The sequence below is a fragment of the Mus caroli genome, unplaced genomic scaffold (assembly GCF_978045245.1).
Source record: "Mus caroli unplaced genomic scaffold, Mus_caroli_1 scaffold_9, whole genome shotgun sequence".
Taxonomy (NCBI): Eukaryota; Metazoa; Chordata; class Mammalia; order Rodentia; family Muridae; genus Mus; species Mus caroli.
In genome coordinates, this window is record NW_028227264.1 from 23,254,662 (window position 1) to 23,270,470 (window position 15,809).

Sequence of the window (15,809 nt, forward strand, 5' to 3'; positions counted from 1 at the left end):
CTGCAATGCCAACTAGAACTGCTTTCAATAAAGGCCTTTGTGTACTGTGCAGACTGATGGGGGCTTCTGCTCCCCCCCCCTCGCGGGGCCAGGACTCTGGGAGTCTAGCTGAGAGACTCGGCTGTGAGACCAGCAGCCCGTACTCTGTTCCTCGGACTGGAAAGGGAACTTTGGGCTGTTGCAGGTTCCTTGATGTTTGGCCTGTGTGTGGCCAGAGGTCAGTGACTCAGAGGGTGAATGTGCAGCAAGGCAGGCAGCTGCGCTTGCAGCCAGGGGACATGGCGTGGAGGCTGGGGGCTTGAAGGTTTTCTTAGGAATGAACTCCGGTGGCGAAACCGGTTAAGCTGAACCACACCGGTCTGTGTGAGGTGTCCTGTTTTAGAGAGGCTCAGTGATCTTATCAGCCACTCTCTAGGACACTCATTACAACAGTCCTGGTTGTCTTTGGAAGCAGAAACCAGGCAATAGTATAAATGAAAGAATTTATACCTCTGTGGCCTAGGAAAATCCTCGCCCCTTTTAAGAGTGTCCAAGTACTAATGTTTACAAAAGCTCTCTATGATTATATTATATTTCACTGACTGTTTCTCAGTCAGTACTCGAGTGTAATATTCCCACCTAAGAATGCCGCTTCTTTAATTCCACAAACCATGTTCCTGTGTCAGGCCACCACAAGGCATGCCAGCTGCAAAGGTTTGTTAGATTCTCTTTCATATGTGACTATATTCTGTATATCTAAATCACTAAACTCACCAATCAAGGGACATTTTAAATATTTACCAGAAAGACCAAGTGGATTTAGGAAAACTGCATGCTGTCTGGGTGAATCGGATGACAGGAGTATGCGCGTGGTGTTTAGATGTCCAGTCTGATCTCCAACGTGAATCAGTCTGGCTCTACTTCTCCATCCAGTATCTGATCCTGAGAGGATCCTGAGAAGCAGCGGAAATGACTCTCGGTCAGATCCTTTCACTGGAAAGATGAATCATGCTAATTCATAAAAACCACTCTGAGCTCTGGCCCGACAGTTTAATAGCTTTTTCCTTTAGTCAGTTGGTGTAAGAATCTAATTTTGAGCCTATTCATTTATCCTAAAAGGTCAATGTAATTTCCTGAGAGCCCCCGTGATCCTGCTTCTAACACAGCACTAATGCTAGTACCAAGTTGTGAAAAGTTAAAGCTTGCAGATGTCTCTCTTGCTGACTACTGAACATCTGTTTAGATTCACAGGTACAAAGTCTTCAAAGCATCACGTGAGCCCTTTGTTCTTATATCACAATTAAACTGTATGCCGTGTCTTCCCTGTCCTCTAGAAACTCTCTTTCATTTGGTCTGCCACACTTGCTTTGATCATGTCCCTCATCAATGCATCCAAATAGCCTACAGTTGTTCACCTCTGAGGCTAACCCCCAGATAGACCTCCCAGGGTACTCTTCTCATGATAACCTGTGAGGCTTCCGCTCAGCCAAGTTGACATTTTCCCTAGCTAGGACTTGCGCATCTATGTACACCTGCACACCTTGTACTCTGTATTGCATCAAAAGGTCATCACCTGTCCTGAGGAAAGCCTTTCAAACGAAAACATTATGAAGAACAATGGTACAAGAGGCATTGTTTCCAACTGGAGGCTTGGTAGGAGGAGTGTCTAAAAGAGACTGCTGCAGTCGTTCCTGGTTCTTTCGTTTATACTGTTGAAAATAGGGTGAATCATTTCCTTGATGTGAAAAGGCTTGCTGGAATTATATGCTTCGATGAACTCTGGTATTACATTGTTTTACATTATAAAGATTAAAACGCATCACCTGGTGAGATAAGACCCCGATTGTGAAAAATTATATCAGAAACAGCTAACTACAATGGCAACTACTTCTATATTGGAATAGGAACAAAATATTCGGACTGAAGTGCTTAGAAAGAAACAGCATTTGGTTTGGGCATTGGAACAGAAAGAAGAATAGGAGATCTGAAAGGAGTCCTAAGAGGAACAGAGCCTGAGGATTCCTGGGGAGGTGTGCCCTCAGTAGCTGTGTTGGAGGATGCAGAGTTAGGGTGAGAAGTGACCCGGGATAATGAATGGTACTCGGGGCACAGGGGACTTGGATGCCATGGGAAGGATTTCCATTTTGCTCTTAACAGAGAGACCTGTTGAGAGTGTTTTGAGTGGGTTTGATTTGTAGCTTTGTTACTCAGCTGTGGGAAGGAGTATCTGAAGAAGCTCAGGCATGGAGACAAGAGTGGGACAGAGGGTGGTCAGGGCTGCCTCACTTGGACTGTAAGAAGACAAGCTTGGGAAACACTGGATTCGCAGTAGGGAAGTCTTACAATGGGTTGTATATGGCAGAGGGGAAAACAGTTGAAAAGATCATGAGGTTTTCTATTTCAGCACAACAACAAGCCCCAAATGGCCCCCATTGATTCCCCACTCCTTGGCTTCACCCACACCCATAGGGGTCCTTCCCTAACCTAACCAGGGTTATTCTCTTTGGCCAATTGAATATGCCAGAAGCAATGATGCGCCTCCATTGACATTTTGATGAGAGCCAGAGCCTGAACTACTCACCAAGTTTCCCAGACTCCTAACACTCAGAAAAAAACTTCTAAGTTTTCAGAATTTGTTATGCAACAGCAGACACCAAATACTTTGGGTGACTAGGACAATTTTGATTAACTATGAAACAAAGCAGAGGAAATGGGAACTAGTTATATCAAAGGAATGAAATTTTCTGTTTTTAGAACATACTTTGGCTGTGACAGCTTCCTACCTCCCTGCTCCTCAGGGATCTGGGGATGGACACAGACTAGGAATTCATCCACAGAGTGCAGATGGTGCTTCCAAGATGAATAATTTATCAGAATCATTTGGCAAACTGGTGGCTGGATCAGACCCCCTAGTGCCCTGGTTCTGCTGGTTTGAGGATGGGTCTTGAGCTAGTGTTTTAAGTATTGTTCATGATTTGGGTTCAGGAATCAGTCTTGGTACCATTAGTACAATATGAAAGAAAGAGATGCAGAATGCTAACATGTATTATAACTAACAGTTCTGTGTGGCTGTACTTACACATTACTGAGGGCCTCTGTGGTTTGGGTTCTGATGCTCCCCCAGATATCCAGATATCTGTGTTAAAGGCCTTATCTTCTTTGGTGCGATTGGGAGGTGATGGAACCTTGGGCTGAGGCTAGTGAGAGAGGTGTGTTCTTAGAGGGGATGGCAGGGTCCTGTCATCCCTTGGTTGCTTTCGGGCAATGAAGTAAACAGTTCATTTTACCCATGTTCCATACCTGTCTCCTCTGTCACAGCCACCACAGGCCCAAAGCAATGGGCCCATCTAACTATGGACTGGAAACCCCAAAACTGTGAGCCAAAAGAAAACTTTGCTCTTTGCAGGTTATCCTAGGGTGTTGTTATTGTTGTTTGTTTGTTTTTGGGTAGTGATTCTCCAATTAAAGGTGGTGATTTTTGTGAGCAACAATTAACTTATATACTTGTGCAGCTTAGTGGAAAAAGTGTAGTGCCCCAAAGTGGGGAGGAGACGTTGATCTCCAGCAAAAGGGTCTGCTACCAGTCCTTGTGGGCACTCACCTCTCCTCTCAGTAGTTGTCACCAATCACAAAGTAACCATTGAAATGATAATGGTGTTAAATTAATGTTAATAATTGGAATATTGTATTTTATTTTTAGCTGCCAGGGGAACATTCATCCTTAACCAAGCACACCTAGTTGTTTTTTTTTTTTTCTCCTTTTGGATTATAGATGTAAAATACCCAGATATAAAAAGAAATGTTTTGTTATACTTGTAGGTCTGATGTTCAAGATGTGTTGTAAAATGCAAGACTTGGGTAGATTTTTAAAGAATAGGATTATTTTAATCACAATGTTCACAAACTATAAGCTGTGGGTATCACATCTGTTTAGGGGGAAAGATGCTGGAAAAAAATAGTGAATCTAGCAAATGTCCTATCCATTTGGAAGGTATACAAGTACACAAGGTAAAGATTGAACTTGCATCATAGGGGACAGCTAGAGCGACAGTTATGGCTTCACAGTGAACATCTTTCCCTTAATTCTGCTCATAACCTTTGCTCTTCACGGTATATATTTGAAAGCTGTGAGTGGGTTTCAGGTGATTAGGAAGTATGAGTTTAAAGTAACAATAGAGGATCTTAAAGTGTCCAATTCTGCTCCCCAGGATTTGGATATTTCTTATATCACTGGGTTAAGTCTCTACAGATCTATCTTATTTGACAACCAGGAGGACAGATGACATAAGTCGCATATCAAAACCATGCAGCATGAGGTGCCATATACATCTCGGCAGAGAAAGCAAACAGCCTTCTAGATGGGAGTCTGTTTCTATAATGAGTAGCGATTCATTGAAACGGAGGGTTACATTTCTTTATCCTTTTGAAAGTTCTCATGTATACCAGGTAAATGTTTGATTCATATAATTAGCTAACCAGGGAAAGAAAGTAAGCTGAATGTTACATTTTTCAGTGGTGTGTGTCTGAGTGCATGTGTTTGGATGTGTGTGTGGTATATGTGGTGTATGGTGTGCATGGTGAGGGTGAATGTGAATAATATGTATGTGAAGGGTTTTTTTTTAATTCTTTTTTAAAAAATCATTATTATTTTTTATTAGGTATTTTCTTCATTTACATTTCCAATGCTATCCCAAAAGTCCCCCATACCCTTCCCCCCCACTTCCCCTGGCGTTCCCCTGTACTGAGGCATATAAAGTTTGCAAGACCAATGGACCTCTTTTTCCAATGATGGTCAACTAGGCCATCTTCTGATACATATGCAGCTAGAGTCAAGAGCTCCGGGGTACTGGTTAGTTCATATTGTTGTTCCACCTATAGGGTTGCAGATCCCTTTAGCTCCTTGGGTATTTTCTCTAGCTCCTCCATTGGGGGCCCTGTGATCCATCCAATAGCTGACTGTGAGCATCCACTTCTGCGTTTGTTAGGCCCTGGCATAGCTTCACAAGACACAGGCTATATCAGGGTCCTTTCAGAAAAATCTTGCTAGTGTATGCAATGGTGTCAGCGATTGGAGGCTGATTATGGGATCGATCCCCAGGTATGGCAGTCTCTAGATGGTCCATCCTTTCGTCTCAGCTCCAAACTTTGTCTCTGTAACTCCTTCCATGGGTGTTTTGAATTCTAAGAAGGGGCAAAGTGTCCATACTTTGGTCATCGGTCTTCTTGAGTTTCATGTCTTTTGCAAATTGTATCTTATATCTTGTGTATTCTAAGTTTCTGGGCTAATATCCACTTATCAGTGAATACATATCATGGGAGTTCTTTTGTGATTGGGTTACCTCACTCAAGATGATGCCTTCCAGGTCCATCCATTTGCCTAGGAATTTCATAAATTAATTCTTTTTAATAGCTGAGTAGTAGTCCATTGTGTAAATGTACCGCATTTTCTGTATCCATTCCTCTGTTGAGGGGCATCTGGGTTCTTTCCAGTTTCTGGCTATTATAAATAAGGCTGCTATGAACATAGTGGAGTATGTGTCCTTCTTACCGGTTGGAACATCTTCTGGATATATGCCCAGGAGAGGTATTGCTGGATCCTCCGGTAGTACTATATCCAATTTTCTGAGGAACCGCCAGACTGATTTCCAGAGTGGTTGTACAAGCTTGAAATCCCACCAACAATGGAGGAGTGTTCCTCTTTCTCCACATCCTCGCCAGCATCTGCTGTCACCTGAAATTTTGATCTTAGCCATTCTGACTGGTGTGAGGTGGAATCTCAGGGTTGTTTTGATTTGCATTTCCCTGATGATAAAGGATGCTGAACATTTTTTCAGGTGCTTCTCAGCCATTCGGTATTCCTCAGGTGAGAATTCTTTGTTTAGCTCTGAGCCCCATTTTTTAATGGGGTTATTTGATTTTCTGGAGTCCACCTTCTTGAGTTCATTATATATATTAGATATTAGTCCCCTATCTGATTTAGGATAGGTAAAGATCCTTTCCCAATCTGTTGGTGGCCTTTTTGTCTTATTGACGGTATCTTTTGCCTTACAGAAGAAGCTTTGCAGTTTCATGAGGTCCCATTTGTCAAATCTCGATCTTACAGCACAAGCCATTACTGTTCTATTCAGGATTTTTTTCCCCTGTGCCCATCCATATCTTCAAGGCTTTTCCCCACTTTCTCCTCTATAAGTTTCAGTGTCTCTGGTTTTATGTGAAGTTCCTTGATCCACTTAGATTTGACCTTAGTAAAAGTAGATAGGAATGGATAGATTCGCATTCTTCTACATGATAACCACCAGTTGTGCCAGCACCATTTGTTGAAAATGCTGTCTTTTTTCCACTGGATGGTTTTAGCTTCCTTGTCAAAGATCAAGTGACCATAGGTGTGTGGGTTCATTTCTGGATCTTCAATTCTATTCCATTGGTCTACTTGTCTGTCGCTATACCAGTACCATGCAGTTTTTATCACTATTGCTCTGTAGTACAGGTTTAGGTCAGGCATGGCGATTCCACCAGAGGTTCTTTTATCCTTGAGAAGAGTTTTTGCTATCCTAGGTTTTTTGTTATTCCAGATGGATTTGCAAATTGCCCTTTCTAATTTGTTGAAGAATTGAGTTGGAATTTTGATGGGGATTGAATTGAATCTGTAGATTGCTTTTGGCAAGATTGCCATTTTTACTATATTGATCCTGCCAATCCATGAGCATGGGAGAACTTTCCATCTTCTGCGATCTTTAATTTCTTTCTTCAGAGACTTGAAGTTCTTATCATACAGATCTTTCACTTCCTTAGTTAGAGTCATGCCAAGATATTTTATATTATTTGTGACTATTGATCTTTCTCAGCCTGTTTATCCTTTGTGTAGACAAAGGCCATTGAGCTTTTTATCAGTTTTAGGAGTTCTCTGGTGGAATTTTTAGGGTCACATATATATACTGTCATATCTGCAAAAAGTTATATTTTGACTTCCTCCTTTCCAATTTGTATCCCCGTGATTTCCTTTTTTTTTTTTTTTTGTCAAATTGCTCTGGCTAGTACTTCAAGTACAATGTTGAATAGGTATGGAGAAAGTGGACAGCCTTGTCTAGTCCCTGATTTTAGTGGGATTGCTTCCAACTTCTCACCATTTACTTTGATGTTGGCTACTGGTTTGCTGTAGATTGCTTTTATCATCTTTAGGTATGGGCCTTGAATTGCTGATCTTTCCAAGACTTTTATCATGAATGGGTGTTGGATTTTGCGAATGCTTTCTCCGAATCAAACGAAATGATCATGTGGTTTTTGTCTTTGAGTTTGTTTATATAATGGATTGCATTGATGGACTTCTGTATATTAAACCCTCCCTGCATCCTTGGAATGAAACCTACTTGGTCAGGATGGATGATTGTTTTGATGTGTTCTTGGATTTGGTTAGTGAGAATTTTATTAAGTATTTTTGCATCGATATTCATAAGGGAAATTGGTCTGAAATTCTCTATCTTTGTTGGGTCTTTCTGTGGTTTAGGTATCAGAGTAATTGTGGCTTCATAGAATGAATTGGGTAGAGTACTTTCTGCTTCTATTTGTGGAATAGTTTGTGAAGAACTGGAATTAGATCTTGTTTGAAGGTCTGATAGAACTCTGTACTAACCCCATCTGGTCCTGGACTTTTTTTAGTTGGGAGACTCTTATGACTGCTTCTATTTCTTTAGGGGATATAGGACTCTTTAGATCATTAACCTGATCCTGATTTAACTTTATTACCTGGTATCTGTCTAGAAATGTGTCCATTTCATCCAGGTTTTCCAGTTTTGTTGAGTATAGCCTTGCTTAGAAGGATCTGATAGTGTTTTAGATTTCTTCAGGATCTGTTGTTATGTCTCCCTTTTTATTTCTGATATTGTTAATGAGGATGCTGTCCCTGTGCTTGAGTCTGGCTAAGTGTTTATCTATCTTGTTGATTTTCTCAAAGAACCAGCTCCTTGATTGGTTGATTCTTTGAATAGTTTTTCTTGTTTCTACTTGGTTGATTTCACCCCTGAGTTTGATTATTTCCTGCTGTCTACTCCTCTTGGGTGAATTTGCTTCCTGTTTTTCTAGAGCTTTTAGGAGTGTTGTCAAGCTGCTAGTGTGTGTTCTTTCTAGTTTCTTTTTGGAGGCACTCAGAGCTATGAGGTTTCCTCTTAAAAATGCTTTCATTGTGTCCCATAAGTTTGGGTATGTTGTGGCTTCATTTTCATTAAACTCTAAAAAGGCTTTCATTTCTTTCTTTATTCCTTCATTGACCAAGGTATTCTTGAGGAGAGTGTTGTTCAGTTTCCACGTGAATATTGCCTTTCTATTATTTATGTTGTTGTTGAAGATCAGCCTTAGGCCATGGTGGTCTGATAGGATGCATGGGACAATTTCAATATTTTTGTATCTGTTGAAGCCAGTTTTGTGACCAATTATATGGTCAATTTTGGAGAAGGTACCATGAGGTGCTGAGAAGAAGGTATATCCTTTTGTTTTAGGATAAAATGTTCTGTAGATAACTGTTAGATCCATTTGTTTCATAACTTCTGTTAGTTTCACTATGTCCCTGTTTAGTTTCTGTTTCCATGATCTGTCCATTGATGAAAGTGGTGTGTTGACATCTCCCACTATTATTGTGTGAGGTGCAATGTGTGCTTTGAGCTTTACTAAAGTTTCTTTAATGAATGTGGCTACCCTTGCATTTGGAGCATAGATATTAAGAATTGAGAGTTCCTCTTGGAAGATTTTACCTTTGATGAACATGAAGTGCCCCTCCTTGTCTTTTTTGATAACTTTGGGTTGAAAGTCGATTTTATTCGATATTAGAATGGCTACTCCAGCTTGTTTCTTCAGACCATTTGCTTGGAAAATTGTTTTCCAGCCTTTCATTCTGAGGTAGTGTCTGTCTTTTTCCCTGAGATGGGGTTCCTGTAAGCAGCAAAATGTTGGGTTCTGTTGGTGTAGCCAGTCTGTTAGTCTATGTCTTTTTATTGGGGAATTGAGTCCATCGATATTAAGAAATATTAAGGAAAATAATTATTGCTTCCTATTATTTTTGTTCTTAGAGTTGGCATTCTGTTTTTGTGGCTGTCTTCTTTTAAGTTTGTTGAAGGATTACTTTCTTGCTTTTTCTAGGACATGGTCTCCGTCCTTGTATCGGTTTCTTTTCTTTTCTTTTCTTTTCTTTTCTTTTCTTTTCTTTTCCTTTCTTTTCTTTTTTTGTTATTATCCTTTGAAGGGCTGGATTCGTGGAAAGATAATGTGTGAATTTGGTTTTGTCATGGAATATTTTGGTTTTTCCATCTAAGGTAATTGAAAGTTTGGCTGGGTATAGCAGCCTGGGCTGGCATTTGTGTTCTCTTAGGGTCTGTATAACATCTGTCTAGGATCTTCTGGCTTTCATAGTCTCTAGTGAAAAATCTGGTGTAATTCTGATAGGCCTGCCTTTATATGTTACTTGACCATTTTCCCTCACTGCTTTTAACATTCTATCTTTATTTAGTGCATTTGTTGTTCTGATTATTATGTGTCGGGAGGAATTTCTTTTCTGGTCCAGTCTATTTGGACTTCTGTAGGCTTCTTGTATATTCATGGGCATCTCTTTCTTTAGGTTTGGGAAGTTTTCTTCTATAATTTTGTTGAAGTTATTTTCTGGCCCTTTAAGTTGAAAATCTTCATTCTTATCTGCTCCTATTATCCGTAGGTTTCATCTTCTCATTGTGTCCTGGATTTCCTGGATGTTTTGAGTTAGGATCTTTTTGCATTTTGCATTTTCTTCTATGGTTGTGCTGATGTTCTATATGGAATCTTCTGCACCTGAGATTCTTTCTTCCATCTCTTGTATTCTGTTGCTGATGCAACACATCTATGGTTCTAGATTTCTTTCCTAGGGTTTCTATCTCCAGCGTTGCCTCACTTTGGGTTTTCTTTATTGTATCTACTTCCCTTTTTAGGTCTAGTATGGTTTTGTTCATTTCCATCACCTGTTTGGATGTGTTTTCCTGTTTTTCTTTAAGGACTTGTAACTCTTTAGCAGTGTTCTCCTGTATTTCTTTAAGTGAGTTATTAAAGTCCTTCTTGATGTTCTCCACCATCATCATGAGATATGCTTTTAAAGCTGGGTCTAGCTTTTCAGGTGTGTTGGGGTGCCCAGGACTGGCTGAGGTGGGAGTGCTGGGTTCTGATGAAGGTGGGTGGTCTTGCTTTCTGTTAGTAAAATTCTTATGCTTGCCTTTTCCATATGGTAATCTTTGGAGTTAGTTGTTATAGTTGTCTGTGGTTAGAGCTTGTTCCTCTTGTGATTCTGTTAGCCTCTATCAGCAGACATGGGAGGCTAGCTCTCTCCTAAGTTTCAGAGTTTAGAGTACTCTCTGCAGGCAAGGTCTCCTCTTGCAGAGAATATGCACAGATGTCTGGCATTTGGACTTGCCTCCTGGCAGAAGATGAAGGCCTGAAACAGGGCCTGTTCCAGAAGCTGTTAGCTTCTGTAGTCCACAACTCTCACCTGTGCAGACTAGTCTCAACGAGATCCAGGAACCAAGATGGCTCCCTCATGTCCTCCGGCAAAGCCCTCCCGGCCGGGTGGATGCCTCTCCTCTGGCAGGGAAGGTGCCCGAATGTCTGGATCCTGAAACAGGGTCTGCCTCAGAAGCTCTGTGGCTTCTTCCTGTCCTAGAAGCTGTTAACTTCTGTAGTCTACACTGTCACCTGCACAGATTAGTCTCAGTGGGATCTGGGAACCCCATATGAAGGTTTTTAAGGATTGACTTTTTTTTTTTTTTTTTTTTTTTGCATGTGCAGGACTAATTTTATATCTTCCTTAGCCACACTGAGTTAAAAGTAGGACAAAGTATGTCACCGCTCGTGTTTTGATAGAGGAAGCTCATTCCCCTTAGACTCATGCACTCCGGATTCCTAGTAACTGTCCTTCTATCTTGCTGACTGAGATAGGTTTCCAACCTTGTTGCCTGGTGACCATGCTAATCTGGTATTCCTACCAGTCAGTGCCAATTTCTTGTGCCTTGGTTCTGATGCCAACTTCTGCCTTCCAAATTAGACATTCATGGCGTGCTGCATTGGAATCCACATAGCACACATCTTGTCGAGGGTATAATGTTCCTTACCACTTGAATACTCCCTATAGATTCACTGCCCAGGTTGGGACCTAGCTGGATTTGAACCTATTTTAGGCTGGTGCCTGCCATTTAACTAGTGCTATCTCATTTAGGCTCTTAGCTACTGATTTCGCTCGTTTAACTCATCAGCAGCAAAGCCTTAATATATGCCTTGGGAAGACAAAGAAAAGATTGAGTTTGGGACTGTGTAGATTAGAGAGAAGCAAAGATGACAGCCCTTTCTTGAGGTGTTTCACCAGGGAAGCTGAAAACTAAGTCCATTTTGTTACTTGACTTGCTCATTAATGAAAAGAGATCTACCGGAGACTATCACTTAAGCTCAGTGAGCCAGTTAAAATGTCTTATTTTTGCAGGTATTTTATAGTAATCAGGTATCTTTCAGCTATTTCTTGATGCACATGGACTGGTCAGGATGTCAATCAGATTTTTGTGAACATGTAGTAAGAAAAGGAATGGCTACCTCTATAAAATCTGCACAGGGAGACACTCTCCATAACTGTTATTTCCTCAGTTGGTTCTCTTCTGCATTATTACAGGCACAGGTTGTGCTATCCAGAATGTTTTTGTCACAAAAGATAGATTGTAATCATCTTCCATAGTCAGGAAGAGCAAGAGAGCTGCTTGATATACTCTCGTTAGAGTAATAATATATGTGTATACAAAGAAGTCTTCCAAACCCATGGAGGGCAGGGAGCAAACCCAGCAGCCTTCATATTTTTTTTTCCCTTTTGGTAATTTTTTTTTATTTTTAATATTTTTATTACATATTTTCCTCAATTACATTTCCAATGCTATCCCAAAAGTCCCCCATAGCGCCCCCCATTTCCCTACCCACCCATTCCCATTCTTTTGGCCCTGGCATTCCCCTATATTGGGGCATATAAAGTTTGCAAGTCCAATGGGCCTCTCTTTCCATTGATGGCCGACTAGGCCATCTTTCGATACATATGCAGCTAGAGACAAGAGCTCCGGGGTTCTGGTTAGTACATCATGTTGTTCCAACAATAGGGTTGCAGATCCCTTTAGCTCCTTGGGTACTTTCTCTAGCTTCTCCATTGGGAGCCCTGTGATACATCCAATAGCTGACTGTGAACATCCACTCCTGTGTTTGCTAGGCCCCGGCATCGTCTCACAAGAGACAGCTATATTTGGGTCCTTTCAGCAAAATCTTGCTAGTGTATGCAATGGTGTCAGCGTTTAAAAGCTGATTATGGGATGGATCCCTGGATACGGCAGTCTCTAAATGGTCCATCCTTTCATCACAGCTACGAACTTTGTCTCTGTAACTCCTTCCCTGGGTGTTTTGTTCCCAATTCTAAGAAGGTGCACAGTGTCCACACTTTGGTCTTCATTCTTCTTGAGTTTCATGCGTTTATCAAATTGTATCTTATATCTTGGGTATCCTAAGTTTTGGGCTAATATCCACTTATCAATGAATACATATTGTGTGAGTTCTTTTGTGATTGTGTTACTTCACTCAAGATGATGCCCTCCAGGTCCATCCATTTGGCTAGGAATTTCATAAATTCATTCTTTTTAATAGCTGAGTAGTACTCCATTGTGTAAATGTACCATAATTTCTGTATCCATTCCTCTGTTGAGGGACATCTGGGTTCTTTCCAGCTTCTGGCTATTATAAATAGGGCTGCTATGAACATAGTGGAGCATGTGTCCTTTTTACCGGTTGGGACATCTTCTGGATATATGCCCAGGAGAGGTATTGCTGGATCCTCCGGTAGTACTATGTCCAATTTTCTGAGGAACCGCCAGACTGATTTCCAGAGTGGTTGTACAAGCTTGTAATCCCACCAACAATGGAGGAGTGTTCCTCTTTCTCCACATCCTCGCCAGCATCTGCTGTCACCTGAATTTTTGATCTTAGCCATTCTGACTGGTGTGAGGTGGAATCTCAGGGTTGTTTTGATTTGCATTTCCCTGATGATTAAGGATGTTGAACATTTTTTCAGGTGTTTCTCTGCCATTCGGTATTCCTCAGGTGAGAATTCTTTGTTCAGTTCTGAGCCCCATTTTTTAATGGGGTTATTTGACTTTCTGGAGTCCACCTTCTTGAGTTCTTTATATATATTGGATATTAGTCCCTTATCTGATTTAGGATAGGTGAAGATCCTTTCCCAATCTGTTGGTGGTTTTTTTGTCTTATTGATGGTGTCTTTAGCCTTGCAGAAGCTTTGTAGTTTCATGAGGTCCCACTTGTCAATTCTCGATCTTACAGCACAAGCCATTACTGTTCTATTCAGGAATTTTTCCCCTGTGCCCATATCTTCAAGGCTTTTCCCCACTTTCTCCTCTATAAGTTTCAGTGTCTCTGGTTTTATGTGAAGTTCCTTGATCCACTTAGACTTGACCTTAGTACAAGGAGATAGGAATGGATCGATTCGCATTCTTCTACATGTTAACAACCAGTTGTGCCAGCACCATTTGTTGAAAATGCTGTCTTTCTTCCACTGGATGTTTTTAGCTCCCTTGTCGAAGATCAAGTGACCATAGGTGTGTGGGTTCATTTCTGGGTCTTCAATTCTATTCCATTGGTCTATTTGTCTGTCACTATACCAGTACCATGCAGTTTTTATCACAATTGCTCTGTAGTAGAGCTTTAGGTCCGGCATGGTGATTCCACCAGAGGTTCTTTTATCCTTGAGAAGAGTTTTTGCTATCCTAGGTTTTTTGTTATTCCAGATGAATTTGCAGATTGCACTTTCTAATTCGTTGAAGAATTCATTTGGAATTTTGATGGGGATTGCATTGAATCTGTAGATTGCTTTTGGCAAGATAGCCATTTTTACAATGTTGATCCTGCCAATCCATGAGCATGGGAGATCTTTCCATCTTCTGAGATCTTCTATAATTTCTTTCTTCAGAGACTTGAAGTTTGTATTATACAGATCTTTCACTTCCTTAGTTAGAGTCACGCCAAGATATTTTATATTATTTGTGACTATTGAGAAGGGTGTTGTTTCCCTAATTTCTTTCTCAGCCTGTTTATTCTTTGTGTAGAGAAAGGCCATTGATTTGTTTGAGTTAATTTTATATCCAGCTACTTCACCGAAGCTGTTTATCAGGCTTAGGAGTTCTCTGGTGGAATTTTTAGGGTCACTTATATATACTATCATATCCTCTGCAAAAAGTGATATTTTGACTTCATCTTTTCCAATTTGTATTCCTTTGATCTCCTTTTGTTGTCGAATTGCTCTGGCTAGGACTTCAAGTACAATGTTGAATAGGTATGGAGAAAGTGGACATCCTTGTCTAGTCCCTGATTTTAGAGGGATTGCTTCAAGCTTCTGACCCTTTACTTTGATGTTGGCTACTGGTTTGCTGTAGATTGCTTTTATCATGTTTAGGTATGGGCCTTGAATTCCTGATCTTTCCAAGACTTTTATCATGAATGGGTGTTGGATCTTGTCAAATGCTTTTTCCGCATCTAACGAGATGACCATGTGGTTTTTGTCTTTGAGTTTGTTTATATACTGGATTACGTTGATGGATTTCCGTATATTGAACCATCCCTGCATCCCTGGGATGAAACCTACTTGGTCAGGATGGATGATTGTTTTGATGTGTTCTTGGATTCGGTTAGCAAGAACTTTATTGAGGATTTTTGCATCAATAGTCATAAGGGATATTGGTCTGAAGTTTTCTATCTTTGTTGGGTCTTTTTGTGGTTTAGGTATCAGCGTAATTGTGGCTTCATAGAATGAGTTGGGTAGAGTACCTTCTGTTTCTATTTTGTGGAATAGTTTGTGAAGAACTGGGATTAGATCTTCTTTGAAGGTCTGATAGAACTCTGCACTAAACCCATCTGGTCCTGGGCTTTTTTTAGTTGGGAGACTATTAATGACTGCTTCTATTTCTTTGGGGGATATAGGGCTGTTTAGATCATTAACCTGATCTTGATTCAACTTTGGTACCTGGTATCTGTCTAGGAACTTCTCCATTTCATCCAGGTTCTCCAGTTTTGTTGAGTATAGCCTTTGGTAGAAGGATCTGATGGTGTTTTGGATGTCTTCAGGATCTGTTGTTATGTCTCCTTTTTCATTTCTGATTTTGTTAATTAGGATGCTTTCCCTGTGCCCTCTAGTGAGTCTGGCTAAGGGTTTATCTATCTTGTTGATTTTCTCAAAGAACCAGCTCCTTGATTGGTTGATTCTTTGAATAGTTTTTCTTGTTTCCACTTGGTTGATTTCACCCCTGAGTTTGATTATTTCCTGCCGTCTACTCCTCTTGGGTGAATTTGCTTCCTTTTGTTCTAGTGCTTTTAGGTGTGTTGTCAAGCTGCTAATGTGTGCTCTCTCTAGTTTCCTTTTGGAGGCACTCAGAGCTATGAGTTTTCCTCTTAGAAATGCTTTCATTGCGTCCCATAAGTTTGGGTATGTTGTGGCTTCATTTTCATTGAACTCTAAAAAGTCCTTAATTTCTTTCTTTATTCCTTCCTTGACCAAGGTATCATTGAGAAGAGTGTTGTTCAGTTTCCACGTGAAGGTTGGCTTTCTATTATTTATTTTGTTATTGAAGATCAGCCTTAGTCCATGGTGATCTGATAGGATGCATGGGACAATTTCAATATTTTTGTATCTGTTGAGGCCTGTTTTGTGACCAATTATGTATGTGGTCAATTTTGGAGAAGGTACCATGAGGTGCTTAGAAGAAGGTATATCCTTTTGTTTTAGGATAGAATGTTTT